General features: G+C 40.0%; 1 protein-coding gene across 27 annotated transcripts in view; it reads left to right on the top strand.

Annotated features, from left to right (window-relative positions):
* The window catches only part of ZBTB20 (zinc finger and BTB domain containing 20), a 502167-nt gene that overhangs the window by 414142 nt on the left and 74220 nt on the right, over positions 1-13805 (top strand). For 3 of the 27 annotated variants that reach the window (XM_027653318.1, XM_027653333.1, XM_027653331.1), the window contains one exon: positions 10971-11104. The exons of 17 other annotated variants lie outside the window; for them this stretch is intronic. The gene's annotated coding sequence lies outside the window, so the exon portion shown is untranslated. 7 more of the 27 variants (XM_027653336.1, XM_027653335.1, XM_027653332.1 and 4 more) reach the window with 7 other exon arrangements.

Genomic DNA, 13805 nt, shown 5'->3' with positions numbered 1-13805 from the left:
AAGACGGGGTTCTTGCATCAGGGGAGCATCATTTTGTATAAGGCCTTTGCTAGGGATGTAATTAGGTTTGTGGCTGCCAGACACACTTCACTTTTTACGACACCTAACTGAGATGTTCTCAGTCTACTGTTGCTGCTGGCATACAACATCACTCAGTTATGGGGTCAGCGTGATTGCAGCTGCATGTGACAGTTCTGCCACCAAGCACAAGGCAGTAGAGTTGAGGGGAAAACACAACCGGTAAGACCTCTCGAAGACTGAATGTCAGAGAAAAGAGGAAGGGAGATACAGAACTGGGGAACAGCCATTCTCTGAACTGGTCTGTGAAAGTGAATCTTGATATAGACAAGGAGTTCAGGTTTATGAAAGACTCAATAAATATCCAGTGGTCTCTGAGCATTCAGGAAATCAGAAGTGCACAATGCAATAGGAAAAAGTGCCCCCCTTGACTGCACCAGAAAATGTTGCTGTAACAAAATATAGTCTGTGCTGCCTATGGCAAAACTAGACTCAAACTTTGCATGGTGCATGAATTTTTAAGCAATTCAATGAAACAAAGGGAGAAGATAGAAGTTTAAAAATCCTTCATGGGGTTTTTCTGACTCCTGGGAGTTCTAGCACAGCAGCTTCTACTGATCTCAATTGCAACCAAGTGGATGCAGAAGGAAAATCAAAGGTGGAACAGGAATAGTGGAAGTAATTTGGAGGGGAAAAAAGTATTCAAAGCAAAATATTTGTTAAGTAAAATCACAGGACAAAACCTAATGAGAAATTTCAAAGCTTCAAGGTCCAGTTTAATTATGTGGGAGGGCAGGAGGAAAAAGGTCTGTAGGGTCTTAAATCCCGAAGTTGACTGTGTGACTATTCCAATAGTTATGTCACTGACTTGGAATTCTAAAGTCTGATTTTCAGATTTTTGTATATTATTTTCTTTTGTGACCCTGGCAAGTAACAAGCCTTAGTTTCTAGCCTGTAAGATAGGAATACTAGCACTTCAGTAACCTACAAGGATTTTGTGAGACAAAACATTTTGAAGTTCTTGCAATGAAAATCATTGTTGACAGCTTGGAGTTGATCTTCTACATTTTTTTCCATTGTTTTCCTTCCAAGCTACAGTGTCTAAGATAGCCTCTGTTCATAACAGCTGCCAATATGTTAATGGGCACGAGAAAATAGTTCGATCATTCTACGTAACTATAAAGAGACAAGTTCACATTTATGATGGTTTTGGTGGCGTTCCCCCAAGCAGAACCCTTTCTGACTCCTCTGTCCAAAGCACCAGGAGCCAGCCCCCACTGCCCACCGCTCATATGCCCACTCCAGGTGGTGTTTTTCTGGCATGAGCTGCTCTTTTGCATCATGGGAAAGCAGCTCTTTGCCAGCTCTGTTCTTGAAATGCTGAGGGACCATAGCACAAGTGAGTCTAAAGGCTGCCCAGGGCCAAGGAGTAATCATTTAAACTCCCTGTACTCCAAGATGTATTTTCCTGCTGCCTGCCACTACTGTCACATACTACTGTCACATACTACTGAACACATCTTTTCTCTGGGAAGAGAGAGCTTTATATTGCTCTCAACCAGTAATCATATTTGTTACCTCCACTTCTCTCCCACGCTTTCTGGATGGAGAAGGCTCAAGGACCTGAAGTGAGATTGCCAGAAAACAACAAAATGCACCCACAGGTTAAACCAAGTAATTAGTGGGAAGGTTTCTGTTCTTACTGCTGTGATATTGCTAGAGAATGTTTGACACCTGGCATAACATCTTTAAACTTTGGGAGAATCACTTTCCTGGAAAGTAAAATCTCTGATAAGTTAGTAAGTCTTCCCAAATTAATGTCATAAAATCTTAATGCCAGTCTCTAACTCATGACATGCAATTCTTTTTAAAGTAAAACCATTTGCGAAACTATTAAGAGTTCCTTATTTCACCTGTTTGTATTTTGAGTCTTTTATCTTAGGCCTGGCAAAGCACTACAAAATGGCATCTGCGCACAGTTGTCCAGATTCTATTTTATTCTGCTGTATTTCTCTCCCAATGAACATTTTCAAAATGTTCAGGTGAAGATTTTTGTGGTTATGAGCACTTCTGCATCACTTGGAATCTGTCCTCCTGCTTGAAAAGTTTGTCATTCAGTTAAAAACAGGAAGCATATGACTTAGATGGCCAGACGCATAGTATAAATAACAAATGGCAAAAAAAAATGAATCCTTCATGTATTGCCAAAGGTATATGTACCATTTATCCAGACTGTTCAGCTCACACAACTGAACAAAAACATGACTAGAAAAGATTGAGACTTGGGTACCAAAAATAAAAAGGGAGTACATTTTTCCATTCTGCATCAGTTGTGCAGTGAACTCTACCAATCCTTCATGACCAGCCTTAGAGATAGGGAAAGCTGTAAACATATGTTAGAATAATTGAAAAATTACATATATGGCTTTTCTGTATATAGTATTGCTGTAAGTAGCATCGCTGATCTCTCAGGACCTTACAAGCCACCTTTAACCCCGTTCTGCATATCTTCCTTGAAAAAAGGGATTGTATTGCTTCGATACAGAATTCTTCTGTTTCTTTCTGTCCTGAATTGCAAAATTCACGCCTTTTGTTTATCATTTCTCCAGGAATCAAAACTGCTGTTCAGCCAAACACTTTAGATATCACAAAAGAGACATCAGAAAGATTAGGAAGTGCTCTATGAGTGTAAAATGCTTACAGGTTACATATGCGAGTGTATGTGTAAGTATTTATACAAACGTGTGTAAATATATATATGTAAAAATAAAATTAAAGAGTTGTTTGCACATATGCATGCATGAATATGTATAACTGTTTGATGGGCGTGTGTGCAGACATATATGTTTATATTTGTATATTAAATATATGATATAGTATAGTCACTAATTTCAGTCTGGTAACAGGGTCAAAAATAAGCATGATAAACCTTATTAAGAAACCTGCTCTCTTCTCCAGAGCAGTGACACTGACATTCTTCTAATGCAAAATAGAAATTGTACACGAGACAAAATTTTGGATAAAGACTTAGGCTTCTGCTGTTCTAGTGAAGAATATTATATCTCTAACAGAGAAGAAAAACTGTTTCCTTGTCTGGGAAGAAGCAGTTGTTTGAAGGTGCACAGGTTGGAGAATTGTTAATCTTATTCTTGGGGGGAAACTTTAGCCAGCAGGAGATGCTAATATAGGACACTTAAAATTACTCCTGTGAAAAATTAATTTAGAATACACATATATGATTCATTACAGGTCTGTTGCTTCTACATGCATGATATATGGTGCTTTCTGAAACTGATATTATTAGGAGATTAAATTATCTGATTGAGAAAGGTTGTGACTTTATAGATTCCTTTCTAGGAGTTTTGGGCATTGGAAACCGTTATACAAAAATCCTGAAACCTGCACATCAACCATCTGCATCACTCATTACCCTTTGCAAACATCTTATTTCTGGGGAAAATAGTAATAATGGATACCATAATCCATAGGTATTCAAGGACACTTGTCCTCCATCCTTTGGGCTTTGTATCATCTTGGGACAGGTGGATTCTTACTGTGATCATGACACAACAAATGTTCTTGCTGATGTATTTCATCAAAACCTGCTCTAATCCACTCCACTCCCCGTTGCCCTTGGAGATCATCTTCATTTGGAAGGAGGAGTTGAGGGAGCTGTAGTATTCTAGTGGCTTTGTGATGAGTGTGAAAAGCCCCTTTCTGGGTATTTGGAGGGTGGACTTGGTGTATCCTTGGGTCATCTCCATACTGTTATAAATAGGCTGCTGTAAATAAGAGGACAAATTACTCTGACTTGTTCCAGACAGACATACAGTACGTGCAGCTTAGCAGGCAGCTTTCTGAGTCACTGTATGCAAATCAAGCTTCCCATGAGACTTTGCGATAAAAAGAAGAAAGCAACTTGTTATTTCAGTAATTGTGAAACACTGAGCCAAATAAACTAAGGCTGCCCATAAAGCCACCCAAAACCTGGGGAAGGACTGTCTGTGGCTTCTGCTTTCTCTCTGATCACTAACGGCACTGGGGTTCCCAAGAGTCACTGGACCATCTTGATTAAGTCAGCTTTTGTCTTTGGTTTGACTAGAAAATGACCTCTTAAAGGTGAGTCTATCCTGTGCAGTCAAAGGAAAATTTGACCACTTTTGAGTCGGATTCACAGTCCAGACTGCCTGTGGCTGCTGCACGTTCCCTCTGGACTGCCTGGTTGCCAAAGCCCACTCACCACTTAAAATAGCCATTGAAAACAGTGCATGATGCTTTGACTCTGAGCAAGCAGCAGTCAGAAGAGTCTGGACAGACTGATCAGCACCAATAAAGGGCTCCAATCTGACTGTGTATATGTAGGAACAAGCTTTTTCTATAAATTCAAGGTAGAGCCATCTAGGATAAATGTGTTCATGGAGTGGGCTTGATATGTAAAATGTACAAGAAAATGTTTGCACAGAGAAATGTAATGAATTTCGTTTTCTCTCCTTTTGCTTTGTCATATTCCCCATCCATACAAAGCCACAGTTTATCTTTCTGTCCTCAGGAACAAGGAAGCTGCCAGGCACAAATCAAAGAGCCCACACTAATGCAGAATGGAGCAAAATATTCTCCATCATCTGTACAGATCTGACCAGCCTGTATTTAAGTTTTCTTTCTGTGCAGGCACAAATGCAATTAAGAAACCTGTGATTTCTCCTGAGCCTTGCCAGTCTGACAGCTTGGGAGAAGGAAGTGAGGAGAATGCAGGGAATCACTGGGCTAACAGTGATCGGCAGCCACACTCAAAATGTCTGTTCAGTCAAGGAGGGCGTACCGGGCACCAAGGTCTCACTTCACTCTACAAACTGCGGCATCTCGGCGCTTGGAGGCACCGTGCTCATTGTCAATCTGTGACAGCCAGCACTGCCTCCACAAGCACTTCATTCCTCATCCTGCCTTTTCTGGAGTGGCAGGAATTGAAGAGGATAGGAAATCAGAGTTAACTGAAGGTGAAGGTGTGAGACAGAGGGAGTTTATCCTAGTAAATGGAAGGCAAAGGTAAACACACAAATTACAATCCTGGTACTGTGGTGGCATGGAACATTGATGGTGCCAGGAAAGTTAAGTAGGAACAGCAGGGAAAAGATGTGTGTTAGATAGTCTTACAAAATATATACGTGAAAGCAGAGAACAGGTGGCAGGCTAAAGGAATTACTAGAAATTAGTAAAGAGAGACCAGAAAAGGCAGACAAAGGGACAGGCAGAAAGAAAAGTGTGGAAAAGGGAGGAACACAGTGGAATGGAATTTACAATGCATGCTTTCATGAGATCCTGTGCCCAAAAAAAGAGGTGGATAGGATCTTTGAAACCTTCAAAAGAGATTAAACACACAATTTAAATTGAAATAAAATGAGAGTTATGAGTGTAACACACCGAGCTGGTCTTAAAAATTCTTCTCTGTATTCATAGCAGCGTAGAGTAACATTAGCATGGGCTGCATGACTCAAAGCTCTACAAATCAAAGTTAGCATGGGCCCCAAACATTTTATTAAAGTCTTACGCATCTGCCATGCAATGTCAGTGTGTACCAAGAGGTTGGGTATTTTTGTCAAAGACATGTATGCATGTATGTGTTTGTTCCCTACATGCTATAGATAACTTTACATAGAAGAAATTGCCACAAATTGCTCATTCTAAGATTTTGGATCAGTTGCCGATTACTTTGCAGTCTTCATACCATGGAAACTCTGTTCTGAACACATACATGCTACATTCCTGTCTTGAATTTCACCACAGATTTGCTTTCAAAGTTCCTTCTGTGCCATGCGTTGAGACATAAACCAGAAAGAAGTGCTAATGCATTTCCTGAAGAAAATATATATTCTTGAAGAAAAAATATATATATTCCTGATGTAAAAGTCTTTTTGGGGGGGAAATGAAGGGCTACATATAAGGAAGCAGGTCCATAACTTCAAGTGAAGTTCCTAGAAGAGAAGTGGCATATGGAGGCAGCTCAGCTCCCACTTTGCAGAAAGTTTCATTAAAACTGAAAAGTAGCATCTGATAAGACACTTCTCTAGAGCCTCCTAACCTGTCAACAGGAATAAGAAAATCTTTAAAGTGATAGCAGAGTTTTACTCAGTATATTGCACATAGCACGTGCCACAGCCATGTAACAATACTGAATTTCTGTGGCTTTGCCTCTTGTGTATGAATCCCGAGCCAGGTGATCATTTGAGGCTTTACGTAGTGTGAGATTTTCTTTCCATTTTACACAGATATCAGTAATTGCATATGATAGTAAGCAGTCAAGGATGTGGGGTTTTTAGTGCCTTAAAGTCTGAAGTGGACCCTCAGGCTGAAGCGTCCTGCTCCAAGTTCCAAAGGACAACAAAATGCAATGACAATTATACTCCTCTGAAATAGAAGGTTTATTGTGTACAGCCAGGGCAGATGCTCACTTAGCTGTAACTGAGCTGCTAAAACAAAAGCTGTGTTTACCTGCTGCTGCTCAGCAGATTTGAAATCTCACAGATCTGTTTGCCACAATGTGAGAGGAGCCATGAGCATGCTTTAGCTTTAATGGCACACCTCATGATGGGCCCTGAAATACTGCTCTGGGAGGTGAAGAGGAGGTGAAAATACACTCTCCTCAGTCAAAAAACATCTCTGGACCATGAAGTGAACTTTGGATGGGAAAAGGTGCATCACAACAGTGTCAAAAGGGGAAATAAAAGGGTCAATAAAGAACCATGGACAAAATCTGCCAGATTTAACAGAACATTAATTCAACCAGCTAGGCTTTAAAACCAAGCTTTTCTTTAACCATTTTTCTGGGAATGTTAGTGAAGAATATAAACTAAAGCCCAGCTGATGAATCCAGGCAACTGTGACCTGATTAATTTTTCTTAATGTAAATAGTAAAGGGACTGTTCAGTAAAAGATAACCTGTTACATTCTGATTTAAAATAGCCCTATTTAGAACCAGTTGCTTTTTATTATATAGCACATGGGTTTCCCTTAGCATCATCAGGATGACTTCATGCGTATCCTGGGGCAAGTTTTGGCCCCAGATGTCCTATAGTAAAGTTCTAGTTGCACACACTGTAAGCTCGTGTTTTGGATAACTTACTGATGGCTGTTAGCATTTAAATGGTCACAACTGGGGCCTTGATGTTAATGCCCCATTAATCCTCTGCCCTGGGAGTCAGGTTTTCCTGCTTTAACATCTGTTGCACCAGCAGTAGGTGCACCTACACTGGCAGTATACAGACGGTCAGGTACACAGGGGAGGGTGTACAGGTCTCTACTAAAGGGACTGCTCTAGCAGGACCACAGTTGCATTGGGTGGAGCCATGCTCATTGGTTCTGCCTGAAAAATCATCTTTATGTATCATAGCCAGCCAAGCCCAATAATGGCTAAAGTTTTTTGAAATGTCCTAGACTCCCATTTGGGTCCACCAGCATCTCTTATTTTATCAGGAACTGAATCAGACATAAAATAGAGATTAGATATTCTAGTACCTAATACTCTATGAGCCAGAAAAACAAAAAAACAAAACAAAACAAAACAAAACAAAAAAACCCAAAAAGAAACACAAAAAACTTTGCACTCTTTGGATGTCAAGATACCTGTATTTGGAAATTAAGACTTACTTGCATTTGACTGTCTTTTGTTGCTCTGGTCTCAGAAATCTTAGACTTGTCAGAAATGTAGATGCTTTCTGAATATAGACACATGGTGTTGTTTGCATTAGTATCTGGTGGGAAATTGTAATAAGACCTTTCTCATTGTGAATCCTACTATGATTGTCTCTGTGGGGGATGGTTTAAAAACTTAGCTCGTATACAGAGCAAGTTCTTGCTTACATAAAATTTTTTCTGCCACTGAATTTAATATATTAACACTCTTTGGATGACGCTGACTTCCAGGTCATTCTCAGGCATAATCTAGGAGATGCTTTTTGACCTTTGAGGGGCTTTGTGGGGTTTGGTTGCTTTCTTAACAGCTGAATTAGCCTGATTAGCTCTGCCATTGATTGTCTTGCATGCCTTATCTCACTGGCTACATTGGTGTACCCTTCCTCAGAGAAAATCAAATATTGTTATATTTGGGGGGGAAAGCCCTATCTGTTTTCCCAGGCTTGAGTGGAAGGCTGTGTAAACTGAGGAAAGGAGGGCCAAGCTTGTTTCTGTGAGTGGAGAGACCTTTTTTAATGTTGGTATAAGGCAAAGGCAGACTGTTCTTTGTATATACCAGAATCACAGAATATGCCAAGTTCGAAGGGACCCACAAGGATCATTGAGTCCAACTCCTGGCCCTGCACAGGACCCTCCTCAGGAGTCATACCTTGTGCCTGAGAGTATTGTCCAAACACTTCTTGAATTCTGTCAGGCTTGGTGCTGTGACCACTTCCCTGGGGATCCTGTTCCAGTGCCCAAACACCCTCTGGGTGAAGAATCTTTTTCTAATGCCCAACCTAAACTTCCCCTGACATAACTTCAGGCCATTCCCACAGATCCTGCCACTGGTCACCACAGGGAAGAGATCAGTGTCTGCCCCTCCTCCTCCTCCCACAAGGAAGTTGTAGACTGTGATGTTGAAGATAATTTGCATACACACATCAAAATTTTAGGTAGGTTTATTTTATAAATCTTAGTAAATTTTAAAAATCCCTTTACACTTAAAGAGAGTTGTCATAAGTTTTGTCAAAGTGATAAAAATCACACCATTTTAGGCAGTCTGAGTTGCTAGTGACTGCAATGTTATGCTTGGTGTTTAGAAAAGCTCTCAGCTGTCAGTCATATCAGCAGTACACACAGAGCTAGGAGTGCTGGTTTGGACAGGCTGAAGGTAATTAAAACATTGTATCAATAAGGACTTACAGTATTAACTTTAAAATTAGCTTGCACTTGGGGGAGTGAGCAGCATTGTATTTCCTTCTCATATTTAAGTGTTATCCTACCCAGAATGGGTGTCAGAAGTGTTTTGTCTGTCAGCTGCTTGGAAGGTCCTTTGTGACGTACATGGGTGTTTAGAATATGGGACCAGTAGAAGCTGAGGTAAGTGATGAAATATTACACGAATCTTGTAAGTGTAGAGGTCAGGTTATCAGTGCACATCAGCTGGAAAATAAATGCACTGCCTCAAACCACCTTTGTCACAGGACTCCACAGCACCAGGCAGACTCTTTGTGGGCTTGTCTTCTGTCAGGCTCAGCAGGAATTCCTTTCTGTTCTTTAAAAGTAGCTATTTTTGGCTCTGCAGATGGACAGGTACATACCATTAGTTAGCAGGGACCTGCAGAAAGCTAGTAAGGTACACAGGCTGTGGTTTGTCGACACATGGGCTTCAGGGACCAAACCAGTTGAAAAAATTTCCCTCTTTGGCTGCTCAGATTTGCCAACACATTGCACAATTCCCCCACTCATAACAGCACAGCTGTTTGTAGAGTTGGGCTATGAGCAGAGACAACCAATCTTTCTATAAATCATAAATTTTTGCAGGGATTGGGGAGTAATTTTTTGCAATGGCCTGGGGAGTAATGAGAATACCTTATCTGATATTGCCTCTAAAATCACTGTTTCACTGGACCTCAAGCCTCAGGGCATGATTTGCAAAGTAATCAGTGCTGCATTTATGTTTACCATTTTGTGCAGGAAGCACCATTGCTGGTACAACCAGCTCAACTTCAAATTCAGCATCAAAATGCATCTTTGATGAAGTTGTGCTCCTGAAGGTAGAGCAAAGGGAAAGAGTCTTCTGGGTGTCATACTTGACCAGTGAGGAATATTAGCAGAAGAATAACTCAGAAGCCAATATGATCTTTGTATCATGAAACTCCATGAGATGTTTTTCCTTCTCAACGTGAAGGATCTGACAGTCAGCAGAGCTGTACTCATAAGACCTCAGGCCAAGCTAGCAGTGTTGGGAAGGTGCTGCCTTGTCAGGGCTACATGGCAGCACCAAATCTGAAGTAAGCATAGAAGAGTTAAATCAGTTGGTGTCTCTGGTTCAAAGGAGGTTGTCTTTTTTTCCCTTGCTTCCAAAAAACATAAAAACAGAGACAACTCAAATGAAGATATCATTAACCTAATTTTTCTCTTTGATAACACCACCACTTTAAACTGTCAATAAAAACAAGTTTATTTCTGTCTCTACCTGATCCTTGCTTTTCACCCGTAAGTCCTTTACTTTCCAGTTATAGTAGCTAAGGATTATTTCCAGTGCAAGCTGAAATCAGTCAGAAATGTAATAATTTCTATGTCTCAGGTTTAGCTGGTGGTTTTCCTGTCTGCACTCCTTGCTGCTGGGGGTTTATGGATGGGAAGTGACAGCAGTGTTTCACCTCATCTTGTCTAGACACTTGCACTCCCTCCACTGCCACCCCTTGCAAGACTTTAATATACTTTTTGTCTGTGTGTGCAGCTTTTTGCAGTGTTTTAATACTCAAGTAAGTGGAGTATTATTTTTTCGTCTATTTTCTTATATCCATTCAATAGTATGGAAAGGTTCAAGGCTCACTCTTTCTGTTACTGACTTTCTTAGGATGCTTTCTAGAGAGCCTAACTCCCTTTTTGCACAATCAGGTTTCTGGATTTGTGATGCAAGCATTTAAACTTTCCATAGCCTAGTCAACTCATGGTTCAGGAGGTCACATATCCTTTGAAGTCATTTCCCCAATTCCATTGTCACATCTTGTTGCCTGATCCATACGTGCTATTCTCTTTTTATGCAATGGATTACTTATCCACTGTGTTGTGTGGCTATTCCTCATTGTACTGTCTGATGCTAAAAGTCCTTTCCTCAACTGGATAGATTTTGCTTCTTGCTGTTTTACTTCTTTCTTCATATACAGCTCTGCCTAATTCACAAGATTATCCAATGAACATGAATTTAGTCTCCTTCTGGTTAATCATCTTCTAACCTGCCAAAGTGTGTTTCATGGGTTTCCATATTTTTACAGATGGCTTTTAGGCCACAAAAACAGAGTGTACCTTGGAGTCATCAAACTGGAAAAACAATCAAGACCTGCTCAGCCCATCTTCCCAGGGCCAGAGAAGGATGGTGTGTGCATCACATGTCTAGTGTTTTGTCTAGGTCAGTTTTAAATACACAGTCAAACTTTAGTTCCTTCCCTAAGTATATTACTCTTCAGGCTTACGCTATTTGCTCTTTGGAATGTCAACTCTATGTTACTGGTCTTGATTTTATCTCTACACCTTTTTATTATTAGCTACCCTCTATTCTTTCCCTTTTTGTTTCTTTTTTTTCTCTTTTTTGTTTTTGGCATTTCAATTATATGAAGCTTGTTTTCATACCTTTCCCTTCATCCAATAGTCATTGGCATTGTAACTGGGGTATTGCAGGTGTAGTTCTTAATTTCTTTCCCTAATAGCTCAGTCTTTCCACCACTCTGGTCATTTATATGGTGGCTCTTTGAACTCTCTCCAATCACTCTGATGAGGAGGTGCCCAGAAACAAATCTCACATTCCAGGTGATTTCACCTCAGAGCAGAGAGAGATACTATTGCTGTAATCTTGCTGTTATGTGATGTGATTACTTAGCTTTTAATGGTGATGATTTGTCTTGACTTTTCTCTTTGTGTTCAGTCTAGACTGTGGCCATTGTCTGTGGCTCTTTAAAAGATCCTCTTTAGAAGCCTCCAGGTCTGTTCCATTGATCTGAATTTGTTCATTTTCCTTTCATGTTCCTTCAGCCCCTTTCCTCCCTCATTTTCCTCAAGTGTAGTTGCCACAGAGCTCAGTATAATCCTTTCATGGTTGGTGTGTTTTGGATACTGCAGTTAACAGTTCAGCTCCCCCTGCTCTCAGAGCCAATCCTGTGGGCTGAGTTTTTGAGGCTACTTACTCCAATGTGCAGCAAAAATAGGCACTCAGCTTTAGTTACCTAAGTCTATCCAAGGCTTTTTTTGTAGAAGTTTGGTTAAGTGCATCATATTGTCCTGTAATGAGTCTTCATGAGACTAGGTTTTAAAGTAACATGCACCTGCAGCAAAATGCTCGTTCTGGGTACTTCTTCCCAGTCTTTGGGTGAATAATGCCAAGATATTTCACCTTTTGATGTTTATCCATAGAAAAAGAACCAAAAAGAAACAACCTGTTGAGATATTTTGGAATTTTTGGAGGTGTATGCATTCCACTACAAATTTTGTTCTAGCACTTACTGTCAAAAGAACTGACATCTGGTTAAAGTAAACAAATAATCTGAGCAGCTTCTTAAAATGCATGAAATGTAAGAGGCAAGACTTCATTTACCTACAGTGCTCTCCACCAGGTAAACCTACCTTGTCCATCTGACATTTAAATATTTTGATCCTTGTTATGCTTATGAACGTGGGGTTTTTTTGTTATCATTCTTCATTAAATGCTTACTCTTGACATGCATATATGCAGACATAAAAAAGCTTTTCCATTTCTGTATGCCCAGAGTGCTTTGGGTTCATGCTTACCTCTAGTGTGGAACCCCCTGAGTAGCAATACTACTTGTGACCTTTGTGCTAACTGCGATGTCGTGACCTCCGTCCTAATTGTAGCTTAGTATTGAAAAGAGAGAATTTATGTCCTTGTTAGCAAAGCCTGTTCAGGATAAGATAAGAAAAAGATACATACCTTTCCACTGTCTGCTAACTTTGATAGTGCAAGATAAGAAAAATATGCAGAATATGCTGTAAATAAGCAACTATAAATATATTTGCATTGGAATGCATTTTGAGTTCTCTGTGTCCTGTAGATGAACATAGTTGTGGTAGTCCTTTTGGATTGGTAACACATCACTGCTTTGGGTTTTTGGTAGATATATTCTTAATTAGTAAACTAACCAGAGTTTGGATAGTTCTGGCTCTTGAGTTCTTTCTTAACTATTACTAGAGACAAAAGTTGTGACAAACATCAATGAAGCTATTTGATTCTGCAGATCTGAATCATGGTATTTTGTGTCTTCTCTTTGTCACTTATGTCTAAAATGGTTTGGAAAAGTTGTATCAAAGTTGTATTAAATCAGAATAATTTTGTTTTGTTTTTATAATTCTCTTCATTTTAGCGTTCTTATTTTTTATCTCTTTTTCTTTCCTTCAGATTTAGTTTATGGGTTTACTCTATCAAGGCCTATTCCACCACATCTACTATTAGAAAACTCAAAATTTTTAGAAAGCCAGGCCTACTTTAAACACAAGCAAAAAAGGTAGTTGCCTAAGGTTGTGGATTGGTGGAACAGAGAGACTGAATGGTTGGTGCCCAGAGTCTTAGAGCAATATGGTTTCTCGCCTAAACTGCTGCTGTCAAGAGTCTGTGCAAATAGACAACTCTCCAAGTAGTCGTAACTTCTCCTCATCTCTGTTTTTATCAGGCCAGCAGAATGGTGTTACCTCACTGGGATAACACAGGCACGTGTACACAATGTTTTTAAGGATGCAGCAGCCAGGACTCCCTGTTACCACTTGTATGATGATGTTTGCAGGGGCAACTTCTTTGCCAATTAGCTGGGAAGCTTTACACTTCCTTTGGAAATAAAATACAAACAAGGAAGTTATTTGTTCTTTTCTTTTGATTTCCAGGAAGTGGTTGAGCTGTGGAATCTCTTTTTCAAGTGTTTCCCAAATCTTTACATTCTTTTTTGTCTCTCCTTCCGTGTACAGTTTCTACATAAATACCTTAAAGGTCTTTGCTCAGCACCCATGAGTTAAGCTTTAGAAGATGCCTGCGAAGTAGAGCTATTATTATCTTGATTGGCCTTACAGAGAAGCTGAAGCACAGAGCACTGAAATATCTTTCTCAAGGC

The sequence above is a fragment of the Corapipo altera genome, unplaced genomic scaffold (genome assembly GCF_003945725.1).
Source record: "Corapipo altera isolate COAL_440 unplaced genomic scaffold, ASM394572v1 61, whole genome shotgun sequence".
NCBI classification, from domain to species: Eukaryota; Metazoa; Chordata; class Aves; order Passeriformes; family Pipridae; genus Corapipo; species Corapipo altera.
The sequence above is the reverse complement of the archived record's forward strand: the minus strand, read 5'-3'. Positions and strand labels throughout refer to the sequence as shown.